Source organism: Homalodisca vitripennis, chromosome 1 (genome assembly GCF_021130785.1).
Source record: "Homalodisca vitripennis isolate AUS2020 chromosome 1, UT_GWSS_2.1, whole genome shotgun sequence".
NCBI lineage: Eukaryota > Metazoa > Arthropoda > Insecta > Hemiptera > Cicadellidae > Homalodisca > Homalodisca vitripennis.
Genome location: NC_060207.1, coordinates 107,947,934 through 107,963,426, shown reverse-complemented (window position 1 = coordinate 107,963,426; position 15,493 = coordinate 107,947,934). Strand labels below are relative to the sequence as shown.

At 33.4% G+C, this 15,493-nt stretch overlaps 1 protein-coding gene across 1 annotated transcript in view; it reads left to right on the top strand.

Moving 5' to 3' along the window:
- Positions 1-1,268: 1,268 nt before the first annotated feature.
- LOC124368929 overlaps positions 1,269-15,493 on the top strand; it is a 118,036-nt gene continuing 103,811 nt past the window's right edge. Inside the window, 1 exon segment of the mRNA XM_046826484.1 lies at positions 1,269-1,382. The gene's annotated coding sequence lies outside the window, so the exon portion shown is untranslated.

Sequence of the window (15,493 nt, the reverse complement as noted above, 5' to 3'; positions counted from 1 at the left end):
TACAGTTAAAATATCAAAACAAATATATACAAAACTTAACTACAATACATTGTATGACCACGAGTAGTCTTTCGATTGAACGCAATTATTTTAAATCCATACTTGGATATTTGTATCAATGGTGGAGGGGGTTACAATCCCCCCCCCCGAATACGCGTTTCCTTTTGTGTAAATCCTAAATATTGAGCGTAATAAAACACGAAATACCTTGTTGGGTAAGCCCTGTCAGACACCAATAAGTCTAAGAAACCTCTATTGCAAAGATTAAAGTCTTATCTGTATACCAAGCAAGTAAGATGACCAGATAATACTAGCACGGAACAGCAATAAAGATACCTCCGTGCCAAGAGGTTGTGCAAACCTTGAATGAATCTGAAAACGAAGTTCAGAAACCCATTACAAAGGTTATCGATATGGCAATCTAAAGGAAGATTGCTTGAAAATCAAATTCCCATGTCACTCATCGTCCAAATCCTCTCCCATAATTACCCATCTTTGAAGTATCCTAAGTTGGACTAAAATCTGGTTCAGCGAAAAACCATGAAGTGACACTTATATATTTGTTTAGGGCACGGTGTTGATTTCACATCGCCGATGCAGTGCATATGGGCTTGACTGAAGTGGCGTGAAATCCTCTGAAGTTGACCTCATTGTTCAGTCATCCGCGAACATCAGTACTCTCACACACCGAGAGTACACTATGTTAATATATTAAAGAGATAAAGGCTGAGAAGTGATCCCTGCGGAACGGGTTTATAAAATGACATATTATTGTGAGCTAAAAATAATTGTAGTGGAATGCACCCTAAATTTTCTCAAAAGAGATCATTTATGTGTGTGATTTACAAAAAAAGTAGGGTTAACTAACCACAACTCTTTTTGTAATATAAATTAAAATGCAGTAAGATTAGACAGAGATGATGACTAGAGTGGAATACCTATTATAGTTCATAAATATATACCTTACATAATTAAAGAAATAAATGTTAACTCAATGCAACTCTAAAGTACAATAACGACTAATCTGAATAATCAAATAAAAATCATCCCATTTGGGCTCCTTTTTGGAGAAACACTAGATCGTAATGACAAAAATGAGAAGTTAATCTTGTAACCACTGGGTGTAGGTAGGACCACTTGATGGCATTACGTTATTGCGTAATAATAAATGACCGTTTTAACTTCACCAGGCTGTAGGAGAGGGGAGAGGGAAAGCAGCTGGGCAACAATGCCTCCTATATCGGCCACTACAGTCAGTGAGACGCGCGAACCCAATGGTGTAGGTAGCAGTGGCACCAGAGCTCGTGTCAGTGTATTTTTTATAGAACATCACGCCAAGTTTTCTCGCAGATAGTCAGGCATGGATAGTTAACAGTGCAATCGTAAGTGAAAAAAATAATAATTAAATATAATTATTCTCTTAGCTATTAAAAATAGTCATCTGGAGAGACAATATGACACAATGAAGTTAAAAAATATAAATAAATGATCAAAGAAGAAGCGGGAATATATGTTGTTTTATAGCGCAGTAAATACAACTTTATTTGAGTAGAGCGATACCACTCGAGGAAAACACGAAGTGATAGAATCCCCTTCAACGCCTGTGCTTGTTAAACATGGAGATACAATATTGTACTTGTTAAACATTGAGGTACAATGCCCCTAGTGAGCAGTTGTGATATAAGAAGTTTGTAGTTTTAGTATCTCATACTTCTATAAACATAATAGTCCTAATATACCTGTTTTGAATGACAGTCGTCAAAAAGCTTCAACGATTTGCTCTAACGCTCTAACGACAAAACATTTCAAAACTGCGGGACCTTGCGGACTTTTAATATTCTGATAGTATTTTTAAACTATTTCGAAAAGTCTAATTTGATAATCCAATTAAATTATTTTAACACCGCCTTTTTTGCAGTTTTTAATTTAGGCAGGTACATATTTGTAAAGCATTATGGCTGAAAAGAATGTAATAATGCACATCCTGAATGAGTAAATTATAAACGTAGACAGAAGTTTGAAGCAAAAGGCAAAACCCAGATGAAAATATTGTTATTTCCTTAAACCAGAGTTTCTTAAAGAAATATGTCTAATCATATAGCAAGTTTCAATATAACACAAATATTTTTCCGTTACGTACTAGAGGCTGATTTTCACATTAAGAACGAGTTATAGAAAGTCGAGACTGACACTTCATTCGTAAGTTCTTAATTAATGATTGCAATTTTATTTTCACTTGAAATAAAAATTAATTTCGTGCAGTAAATATTTTATGTTCCTGTGGTTTGTGCTATTTGTAAACATTTAATGGGCTATAGCAATTCACAGTTAGTGTTTGTGTTAGTTTGTTTCTGGAGATTTTAAGAAAGCTTTACTGTAATCATTATATTTTACGTAAAATAATGATTAATTAAATTAAACAATTAAAAATGTATTTAGACAATAAGACGTTCTCCAGAGATGATATATAGTAAACTATAGCCTAATTACATGCCAAATTTCATATAATTCAGTACGATTATTGCATATTTGACAACTGCGTGTTTTCATTTTAATACTATTTATAACTGTTGAACTTTTAAATTACAGTAAATGTGCCATTTTACTAAGAATCTAATACTCCCTCCATATATAGTGAAAATTCTATAACTTCTTAGCATACATATTCACATAATTTGAGGGCTTTTACTTTAAACATATATTTTGTGAAAATTACTATATGTAAATTTAAAATATACCAGGCTAATTCACAAAATTAATAGTTCGAAAAATATAACACACAAGTTTGATCTCGAAAACAAATTATTATGATCGGTTGCAGCATTTTCCTTGAAGAAATACAGAAACCCTCATTCGGCATGCATACAATTTCGTTTTCTGCTCGAGCGAGGAAGTTCATGAATGGGGGTTACAAATTAATTCATGAACATTGGAAAAATGTTTAAAAGATTTACAAAATTAAATTAACTTAATAACGATTGGTGCTTGTGTATGTTGCTTTAGATGGTGACATACTATAACACATAACATTTTGAACTCATGTATTTTTTAACAGTAAGGGAGACTCATATTTTAAGTTTTAAGTCTGCCTCGAATAAGTCGTTAATGTCAAGAACATCGACCGAGGTAATACTTTTCGAAGCTAAATTCAGACTTAAATTACATATTGTAGCGTCCAAGAGGTACACATGGGGGCATGTACGAAATTTACTAAATGTTAAAGTAGTAGACTGTTCGAAGCTTAAGGACTAAAATTACCTTTTAATAGCGACCAAGAATTTAGCGTACATGGGGGCGTGTACATAATTTACTAAATGTTAAAGTAGTAGACTGTTCGAAGCTTAAGGACTAAAATTACATGATTGTAACGACCAAGAGGTTAGCATACGTTTAGTAATATATCTCCGAGGCCAGAGAAATTTAATAAGAACTACTTGAGCAGTAAGAGAAGCGACAATATAATGACATATTGTTAAGTTGCCGTATAATTTTGTATTTTATGGAAGCTGAAAACGTTGTGTCTGCAGAAATGCCAAACTGTCCTGCCGCAAGCGTTGTCACTGCGTCCTTACGCTTCGCAAAACTTTATTTCTTGACGCTTTTCTGATGAGAAGAACTGAACTCTTTTAACTTTCTCCAGATTCCAGAGGAAAATAATTTAGTTGCCCCGTCGAATCAAGGAATTGCAAAACTATGGAGCCCGTTAGACCAGAATAGGCACACGAGGAGTCTTGTTAGCAGAGAACGAGGCCCCATGTACGCCGACTGATACTGACCAGCATTTATTAATTCACATGTATTATACAGAGCAATCATAATGAAAGTTGAAAAGACTTCCGAAAAACTATATTAACTTCGGTTATTATTAAGGGTAATCTACTTGTTTCCTTATTATGTATTAGGTCCACGAAGAAGGTTGACACACTTCCAAGTCCGCCTTTGTAGTTTATTGATAAAAACAATCATAACGACCAACAAAATCAATCAAAATGCTTTATTGTCGTAAAGATATGTACATGCATGACAAGAGTCAATTAATACAACAAGGTCTAAAGCAAGAAAGTTATACAGTAAACATAATAATAATTGACTTAATATTAAACTTAACTTAGAGATTGTCTTTAAAAAAGTCATTTACAGTATAATATTCTTTTTTAATTAGCATTCGTTTTATTTTATTTTTGAACTGTTCAATTTAGTATTCCTTGCATGGATTGTGGCAGCAAAATGAATGCTGTTGGGAAAATGTAAGACTCATTATAGGCACTATATAAATTTATGTTTCACTTCTGGTGAGTTTGTCCACTCTTTTTAAAACAAATATTTAAAGGATGATGACGATATCGTGTTTACATTCTGTATGGAGAGAGGGGAAGTGACAAGTGTCATTTTTGGCGTGTTTAAAATTTTGCTATTTAAGTTTTAATTTAAGATTGATTTCAACGCTCGGATTTCAATATTCTGTTTTATTGTGACAGTAAACGCGATACTTAAACAGGGAGTGGTTTTCTTAAATTCTAACCAAGATCCTGGGCTTTATGATTTTTAACATCGGGAAATACCACAAATAAGTAGTTGTTACAACGAAGATAGTTGACCTAGATACAAGCTTAGGTTTTATATAAAAATTTTCATAAATAAGAGCAAGGTAAACTGTTGTGTTTCATCCTGAACATTCTAACAAAGCTGGCTTTTGTTCTTCCATCTGACCAAAAACCGTACCATAAGATTTCAAAAAGACCATCAAACGGCAACAGCAATCCAAACTCTCCCTTATGTACTTGTTCTCTATTATTGAGATCTGAATCAGCTGATTCAGAGTGATCTCGTCATCTCGTCAGCTGATTGGTGGGTTTATGTCGTACGCCAGACAGCTGACTGCAGGTGTGGTGGTGCCGTTACACACAGACCTAGATAGCGGTCTCTCAGACCCGCGTGGCGTGGCCTCTTTCTTGCCATGGGAACTTATTAGCCTTTTGTCTGAACCTCATTGTCTTTCGGAATCGTGTGTAGATGATTTGTCAGTTTCCCGTTCCAATAAGTAACATTTGTGTACTTAATTGTAATATTTCGTAGTGGTAATGGCAAAGTAGCAGATACATGAATCTACATCAAATACAACACAATTCAGAAGCTTTAAGTTGAGTTCTGTCATAGCTTACAATAAACGAGTTGTTGTTTATTCTTCTGGACAAATTGTATACGATGTTCGTGCAGCAAGCATGGGACCGATACATTTTTATTTAGTAAAGTGGAGTAGTATTTATCGAGCTAAAGTATTGCGATAGGTAAAAGAGGGACTAAATAATCCAGTGCTTGCAACAAAAGAATTGTTACAGTAAGTTGACGATCACTAAATACACACACAATTTATCGAACTGAATACCATAAAATGTTAAGTTATTAATTCCCAACAAACATCTGTTTTCTATCTCATCTTAGTGATCCATTTCAATGCCCTTGGAATGACGATATCAACTACTAAATCAGGTATATTAAATTATATATTATTATATTATCAGGATGAATAAATGCGGGAAGGTTACCACCACCGAATAATCTGGGCATTTTCTGTATTTCTCAGTTAAGCTGGATGGGTTCAGGGTGCACTCCCCCGGAATACGTTTGAATATGAAATATTGCAAGTTTGACAGCCTTCGAGAATATATTTTTCATATTTTACACTCTACAAAATCGGCTATAATTTAAGCGAAAATTTAACCTTTTGAAGATCGCCCGATAACACAAAAGAATTAATAAAAACACGCGTCTTTATAAAGATTTATAGAGGCTCGAGAAACGGGTATGTCTTAACAACTACTTATTATATCCTTTACATTTTACCTTTAATTTATACATTATACAATGTGCTTACAGGGAAATTTTACTTGAAAAATGTTAGCATTTATTTATATCTTTTAAATAATATTTATTGTACATTTAAGAATTTTTATTTCAAACCATGCCATCCGTGATAAAAGTATGGTGATATTTAGTCTAAGTATGTTGTTACAGAATATTTATTTTCTGTTTAAACAACTATACAAATTGTGTCACATGGATTTAACAATCTCGAATTTTTTAACCGCCGAGTGGTCGACCTTTAGACTTCAAACTTAGATTAAAATTTTTACGCGTAACCCAAAGTCTTTGACGTCCAAGAGAGGTTTTAATAGTTTATGGTTTTTAGCGGTTTTAACAGTTTGAATGTAGGAATTCTATCAAAACTACTCTAGTAAAAATTACTTTTTAGCAAAACACATTAAAAAGAAGATTATATCAGCTTTAAAATGGATTTATATTAAACCTATGCATAATGTTTCATCTAAATAAAACTTTTTGTGTGATCAGGATTGACATTTTCATTACATTTTTCTCAATTTTTAAAATGTAATTTTTTATAATTTTGAAGATTTTTCAGAGGAATAAAGGTTGTTAAGAATGTAATGGATTGTAAATAGGGAACAATTAACTTAAGGAAATTTTTCGTTATATTAACAAAAATCCCAAAATATTTTGATCTATTCGAAAATGAATGAAACTCATCCCGCGTGTACCTCACCAGGTCTAGACTAGCTATATCAGCCCGTCCATTGAGTGAAGACACGTTTATTCGCATATGAACATTTTCTCGAAGACTATTGTATTGTTTGATCCTAAAACAGACATTTCCACTGCAAACCAAAATTAGGAATCTTAGGGGCAATACTTCTTTTATTCCACGTAATGGAGAGAAATAAGTAAGGTATGCCAATTACCGTTCTTTACCAATTACCATATTGTCGCGTAGCGCCTAATATCGTGAAACACATCCTCCGGGTATATCTACGCCTGAAGAGACTGATTAGTTAAACATTTACGGGGTTTTAAAACAATAATTGAGTTATATGACTAGGAAAAAATTGACTTTTTACAATGTTGTATGTCAACTTCTTTAAATCTGCAAGATTTCTTATTATACCACAACAGGTATTGTTATTCTAAATGATCATCCTTCAAGACACATTGTGTAAACACAACGCCTATTTCAACATTGACGAGCCACTTTCATCACATAACCTAGGATTGCTGATGTCTGTGGCTCGGCACCAAGTGTAGTGGTGACCTGGATAGGCGAATTGTGTGGATACTCGGAGTTCCTTGGACAGGCACAGTATAAATCTCATCGAGGAAAGACGAATCTTTTGTATTTGATTGGCTGTCAAAAGTTTATGTTATGCATTAAATTTAAAATGTAAGTTAATCAAATTATATAACTGTGTACTTGTATCACATTTATCAACTCATCTCAGTTGCTGCTATTTAATTATATCATGGGTACATTAAATAATTAGTACTATAAGTAAATTGTGACTTTTTAAAATTATTCAATGTGTTGTAATGGGAAAAATTTAAACAAAATATATATACATTTTTGAGTTATCATAAATATTGAAAAACTTTCTTGGTTTTCTTGAACGCAAACCAATGATACGATTAGGCAAAAAATAATTGGCATAATGTTGCATGTTAGCATGTTTAAGTCTGCAAAATGTTTTATTATAACGAAACAGTTGTTATTATTCTAAATAATCGTCCTTCAAGGCACATTGTGTAAACACAACCCCGATTTCAACGTTCATGAGCCACTTTCATCACATAATCTAGGATTGCTGATGTCTGTGGTTCAGCACTAAGTGATTATCTCAATGACTGTCTTCACACCTTCGAGTACAGAGAGGTTTATTTTGACCTTCACTGTTAGGTGAGAACCTCCCGGGAGGTTCAATTCCCGGGAGATCAATAACAATTCTCACATAGGTTGTAGCTATTTTCCCCTTAAAACGTTTGGTGTAACTGATTAAACTGCCCCTGGCGTATTAAAGAACGTCCTTTAAACAATAATCGGCAACGTGAAACTATCCAACAACCAATGGTTTAAAACATCAATTTAAAAAAATGGAATTCTTTATTTTTTCTTCCTAATTTAATATTGAATCAAATGAAATAAGTTCAGTAGTTTTTTGATAATAAGTAATTGTGTTATAAGGTGTTGCTGGGAGACTGGTAACGTTGAGACAGAACAACGAATGATCAATTGAAAGGTTTTCAAAGATATATCTCAGAAACTGATGTTGAGACTAGTATTTAAAGAAAAACCGGTGTTCATAAAATTTAAAAGCTAATACCATACAATCGTGTGACAACGTACACTAATTTAGTACAATAACCAGGCATAACGGTATGATAGTAACTTCAAGAGGTAGAGTTGGATCTATTGCAACGGTACATGTTAAGTTAATTATTGATCCATTTTTATCACTAATTATATGAGATTATTATAAATACGTATTACTACGCTAAAATTTCACAACAGCTTCGAACTTTGGTTTCAAGCGTCGAAATGTTTTCTTTCATAAAATACAGATAACAATTTTATTTTAGTACCTTTAAGACATTGTATATCTCCACTACAGTTAATTATTAAAATGAAATTGGAGTTAAAATAACTGAGTGGTTAAAATAGATTTTGTTAAATATCATGCAATTTACGACACTTATTATTGTCAGTGTTTTTATTTGACTTTACTACATATTAACAGCCGTCATTACTCCTGTGATTTTTCTTCTAATGTATAACGATTAATATGATGGCATTGATATTATTTAACGTTGAAAATCAAACTTCTCAGTATGAGAATACGATCGGTTCTAAAAATTATATTTTAGCCTCAGCTTCCCCGGCAGTGGTATTAACGCAAGGGGTGACATAGCGAGAAAGGGTGCCGTTTGACGTGAAAGTAAACACCATTCTGCTACGCATGTCCTGTTATGAGCCAATGTTGTCATCTTGCAGTCATTTAGAATATCATTGGTTACAATGGTACTATGGTGAAACTGTTTTAAATTTCGTAATGAGTATTTTGTGATAAAATTGCATTCCTACGTAAATGTAGTATCGCAACAAAACGTGTTGTAACTCAACGAATTATTTATGAACATAAAATATTTTGATACTTTTATTGATTTATTAACAAGAGTGCAATATATGGGAAACAAGACTTAACTGATAATATGGCATGTATTAGGCTGCTATTGCATGCACGTATTTTTGCCATACATTGCTTAATAACATACAAAACGCACGTATGAAATCTGGGGGGTCGGGGGTGGGTTGTACGAGTAACTGTGCCGCTATCGACATCAGCGATGAGGTAAACACTACAACTTGACAAGAATTTGATAGCTTTTATAATATTATGACAATTAATTAAGTATTCTATATCTCATATTATCTTAACATTTATATTTTCTCACAATAACTATTGTAACCGAATTCGTAACTAGTTGCATTAATTATTATACTGCCATTTATATAAATATTGATGAAAATATTTTTTGTTAAACACGATAACATGTCTCATTAATAAGGAAGGAAGAGATTTGTTGAAACATTGCCAACATTCTCGTGGCCTTATACCGCAATGGCCTCACAGATTAACCACCCATCACCACAGGTGTTAATAAATTCGTCACGTGCTTCCGGTAATTATTTACTTCCTGTTTGAAACATGATTCTTATAACCACGGTCAAATTTCAAGATGTCGTTGAGTTGGTTTTTTCAGTGCAACCAAGTTTTTTTCTATTTGTTGCCATTGCGTTAGTTCTCGCATATGGAGGAACGTACTATATCGTGATATTATTACTATCGGTGGCATAGCTAAGGGTGAATAGGAGGGAGGGGTAACCACCCCTCAAGAGCCCTACAAGTTGTAAAACTTAAACTTTAACAAAACGAAATCAAATAAGTAATGAATAGCCTTTTTTAAAACTAATTTAAATTCTTTTTCTATTTTTCCTGCTAATCATGGCATCAACAATGTTGTATAAAGTGTTACTATTATTGTTATAATAATAAATTACATTTGTTTTGATGTTAGGAATAATTTATTACACCTTAAGTTTCTGCAAGTACTGTAATAATCTCATAATTCTTTATCATAGAAAAGGGACGTACAAGTTACAAATTTTACTGATGGCTCAAACCAATATTTTTTTGTTTAGGTAAAATTAATTAAACATGAGTAGTGTATTAAAAATACCTAAACTTAAAAAATAACGTATATAATAATAAGATATAATACTTAATCTGTGATCTTGAAATTTGTATGGTTACGATGGGTTAGTCTGTATTTTAATATTAATTTGGTCAAGAAGTGTTCCCTCATGAAAGTGATACTGAAAGAAATCGAAAATATATCAAGAATAGATTAATCGTTACGTAGTCCTGTAGGTGCAATATAAGATGTCCAAGGCTCAGGAGGAGGAAGGTTCATTACAACCACGCTGTATAGGTATATAACTTGGAGGGTTTCCTAATGTGGAGAGTTTCTGATTAATTCGTTCTACAAGTTTAAGTCAATCACAGTACAAGAGTCATTATACTCGTACACGTCAAGCCGGAATTACCGGGCTCACGTCATAACTTTGTTAAAGATGAAACTTTAGCCATCGGTATAGTTGAAATTCTACTTTTGCACTGTCCTTTGGTCTTCACATTCTTGGGTATGAAATTCACAAAGGAAAACAAAATTATGTAATGCATGGAATATCATTTATTGAGGCATAAGTCGTCACGTAGCACTTTAAAGTTTTTATTGTGATGATAAATTATTGAAACCATTGTATATTATTTACATACAATGATATATTAATTTTATTAACTTAACAATAGCTGCTATCAATACCGTTATCCATTAAAAACAAAATTAAAAAAGCTTTAAAAGTACGGCGTTTATTAAAATTAAGCGGTTATTGGTACTAAATACGTCATTACTTTTATTTATTCCAGATTTTCAATCTCCAATTGTGTGTAAAATTAGTGTTATGGAATTTCCATTTGTTGCATGTTATTTTTTTTAAACTAATTTTGCCTAAATTAAATTCCGCTTCCATTAATAAGGGCCCGGCAGGGTTCCTTAAAATCATGTCTTTGTCCGTCGGGCTATGCAATAATTATTGATATAAAGGTCCTTGAGACTTAAACTTGGTACATAGTCTATGTTATTACTTTTGATAGGCAGGTCCCATAAACCTGAAACTTAATACATGGATTTCTCTTCGTACGAGGAGGAGCCTTATGGATTTTGGGGTCAAAAAGTCATAGGACATTCCGTCTCTCTATATCTCCGCCTACCCAATATCTCTTAATAAAATGGTCCAAGAAACTTAAAAATTAATGCATAGGTTTCTTTTGGGCCAAGGAGAAGCTTCATTAATTTTAGGACCAAAAGATGAAAGGGGAAGGTCATCCGTCCGTCTTTTGTTTCTCTGTATGATATAAATATCCTAAAAACCTGAAAATTGACACATAGGTTCCTCATTGTTAAAGGACGAAATCTATTATTGATTTTTCTATCAAACGTACAACAACAGCGTCTCCTAGTTAAAATGCTATAAATCACTGCCGTTTTCAAACATTTCTAATTTCACTTTTTACAATGCTGTATTTTTTATATTTTAAATGATATGAAACTTAATCTATCCTTCCATTTAGGTCTCCATCGATACCTTTTATTTCCTCTCTGAAAAAGTCAGGAGGAAAAAATCACCGATGGTAACAATCATATATTTTGTGTTCTATATGTATATGCAGAATGTAAGTTTTATCATGAAAATCATTCAATCATTATTAAACTGTCTTTTCATATAATCAAAATCTCTGTTTAATAATTAAAGATTGTCTATAATCATGCTTTCTCCACTGGCACATGACTTTGCACATATTAAGTATATCTATTAGTTATACTGTTTCAATAAACGCCTTTTAGGATTATAGTGTCAATATTATATTCGTTAATTATTCCGGTAATACAACTCCGGTACATAAAAAAATTCCAGTGATGGTACCGCTGAACACGGGTGGTAATTCACTCCACTGACAGCTGATAATCAGCTGGCCGATAAAGTACGCGTCGATACTGCCACTGCCATCGCGATCACCTGACCTTATTGCTATATCACCGGGCTTCCAACTAGACCGTGAACAATTCTTGGTGAAACTTAAACAAAAACATCATTAACATAAGGGGATCTGACTGGGTTAATGAGCTCACTTTCTTGTGGGGTCATAGTGGAACTGGGGGGTCGTTTTTGTTCACTCGTTCACCCATAGCTAATATAACCTTATCATGTAACTACTGAGTTTTTGATCAGATTGGAAAGTTTCGCTAGCTAATGTATTTTAAGTGAAGGCTATCCTGGTATTAAAGAGACAGAGACACATTATTATAATTAAGTTAAGTAATTTGGTTTACAATATTTAAAAACATTCTTAATTCCGCGTTAAAACTGTTTTTGCTCTGATAATTTATAATAGGGGCACGAGATTCTGTGAAACGTGTCCATAGCTTGTAAATTGCACACACGTTAAATATGCCAAACTGTAAAAGAACTCTAACTACAAATTATACTTACCACAAAACACACAGGCACAATAAAAATATAATTGAAACAGTATTAAGTGAGGTCCTGTATAACTTTAAGTTCCCATATGCACTCTAGTCTTTGTTATATTTCTCCATTATTACTTTGTGTATTTCATTTCAAGTGACACAAATATAGAACTTTACACTGTCCTGTAACATTAGACTGATGTAAATATCAGTGAAGAAAATTCTAAACAAGTTAGTCTATCAACTATGTCATCAATTCGGATGACAAATTATTATTTAATTCAAATGCGGCAATTCATAATATTTTCTGTTAGATGTATGAATAAAAAAAACATTAGGATGTTTAAAAAAATATTGGATCGCGTTAACATCATTAACTGGTATTAGCCATATATAAATTGGTTAAAACGTGTGACACAAATTCAAAATTGTCGTATACCGTCTTTTAAATGCTGATAAGTTTAAAATATTTGAATGTAGGTGTACATAATTGTAATATAACTTAATATAAAATATAATTAAACTAGTTAAGAAACATCTGTGCGTGTGTGTGTGTGTGTGTGTGTGTGTGTGTGTGTGTGTGTATTTTACATGTGGGTTATAACTAAACTAAAGGTGAAATTTAAACTAACCATAGTCTACGTGGAGTCAGAATTTGAGAGTTTTTTAAGAACCTCAAAATGAACTCTTTCCATCATAGTCTGTGGTGTCTCTGATGTCGAAACTATGTAAAATGTTCATTTTGAGCTTCTTCGTCGCCAAATGTTTTTGGATTTCTTCAGACGAACATACTCCAGGTTCCAGGATCGTCTCCGTCTGTGACAGTGTCAGATACGAGACGTTGCACCAAGAGGAAGGTGAACTGGAGTTAAACTCAACATTAACACTCATACGGTTTGAGCAGGCTTCCCAGTTCCATCCTAGGTTGGCTCGTTCTCCCTTGTGAGTTGTGAGACAGAATCTACCTCACTGGGTAAATGGTTACTGAAGATAATGGAGTTTTTTATCAAATTATAAAAGGTGTTGACAAATAACATACTTTTGTGAGGCGTTCTTATTCTATTGTTTGGTGTTGGCCCATTCGATGCCTCTCGTATTGTAGGTAAATCTATCTTTATTTCGAGTGGTAATACATTTCTTCACAGAAAGCAATGTGGTCTCTAGTAAATAGACATAAAGTTATTATAACAACGGCAACTCAATGTTTGCATTACTCTTAATGATGTACATTTACGGTTGTTTAGTTTTTAATTAAGGGGTGTCCCACTCATCATCGATGAACCATACACATCCAGCAAACAATTGTAAGGTGTTTTCCACAAACTAAAAATGAATAATTTTCTTTCTATACTATGAGAGAAATTAACTGCTCATCAGTTCTTGTTATATATATAACAGATAGAGGCAGACTCAATTCGATGTTCTCTTCGGGAAGGCACTCCAGATTCCTTAAACTGTGCCCTACATACGAGGGCACTCGTATTTGTGCAATTTTATTTAAAAACTTAATATATTAGTTTAGCGTTTGAAAGTGTTCACAGTTTGTTTTTAAAATTAGATTCTTGAGGACAATTTAGTGCACATATTATCATACCAATAGGCAATTAGCCATGCAAATGTGTACTATTATAACTTAAACATTCCTTATGTTACGAATTTCCAGGCATTAAAGGTACATAAATTAATTGAGATCTGCCATATATGAGGATGGAGGGTTTTAAATTGAATTGAAAGAATAGCTAACCTTAGATCCATATGTTCAAATCTTTCACCACTCTCTCCCCCCCCCCCCCCTACCAACACCACCACTAAGAAATATAAAACATTTCTAAGCTTCACAAGTTACCTTTCCTATCCTCTGCTATAGTTGTGTTCTATATTCCTTACGGATTCTACTGCGTATATATTTCCATAATTAATTGGTCATTTCTCTGTTGTTATGACTGCTCATTATTAGTTACGGAGGATTCCCATGATATACACGCTTCACGGTGCGCAGTGGCCCACATAACGTGTATTTTTGGAGCCGGAAAATATCTTTATTATAATACAATGCTTACATGGTATAGTATAAATATAGTTATTTTCATACTATATTTTATACATATGTTTTGTTCTCAACACAGAAAACGACATTGAACACCATTGAAAAGCCTTTATCTAAAATAGCAGGCCGTTAAAATTAACAAGTCGCGATGTTTCAAAGACCTCGTCTAAACCGTATCCATTGCAATCTAAATTCAATACTTTAGGAAATGATTACTTACACGAATATCTGTGAGATTTAGACTAAGCATACTATACAAGTATTTTATTTGGGGACCGATTTCTATTATTTTTCGGGTTAAAGTACTAATAAATTTTCTCCTTAGCTCAATTAGATTAGGACAAAATGGCAGGCGTAGGAAATATTAATTAATATAGGAAGTTGTATAGACTATACATATTTAGAAATTAGGTAGATTATACTCCATTATTAGAGCATTACTTCTGAGAACCATCTGCGACTATGCATACTCGTATTCACGGGTAAGCATTAAACTGGGAGACCGTAGTGATTGCCCAGGTGCTGTTTTATGTAACTGGCTTTCTAAAGTGGTTCTGCAGACCTCGGTGAACTAAGGACCGCTGCTGACCAAAGCGGGAATCTCTATCACGTGGAAAACAGGACCAGCCAACACGTTCAGACATTTTTCCATTGGTCCTCCTTATTAGAAAGTGACATCCTCCTCATGAAGTAGAAAGACATTGATGGCAAAAAATAAAATTGTAATAGTATAATTTATACATTTTTTGTAGTAGAACTTTTAAAGTTTTAGTGCTATATGTTCCTTGTTATAAGTTAAACAATTTAAAAATGTTAAGCACTACTTGGAAAGTCTCTTTAGGTTTCTAGCTTTTTTGCTATTGGTCTTTGCTACACCACTGTCGGACTTGTACGATCGGAATCGAACTTTATTGTTTTTACTGCATCCACTTTACTACCAAGGACCAAGGCCAAACCCTCAAGGCCGTGGAACCGTCAAGGCTGAAATGTTCGTGACGAAAATCCACAAAG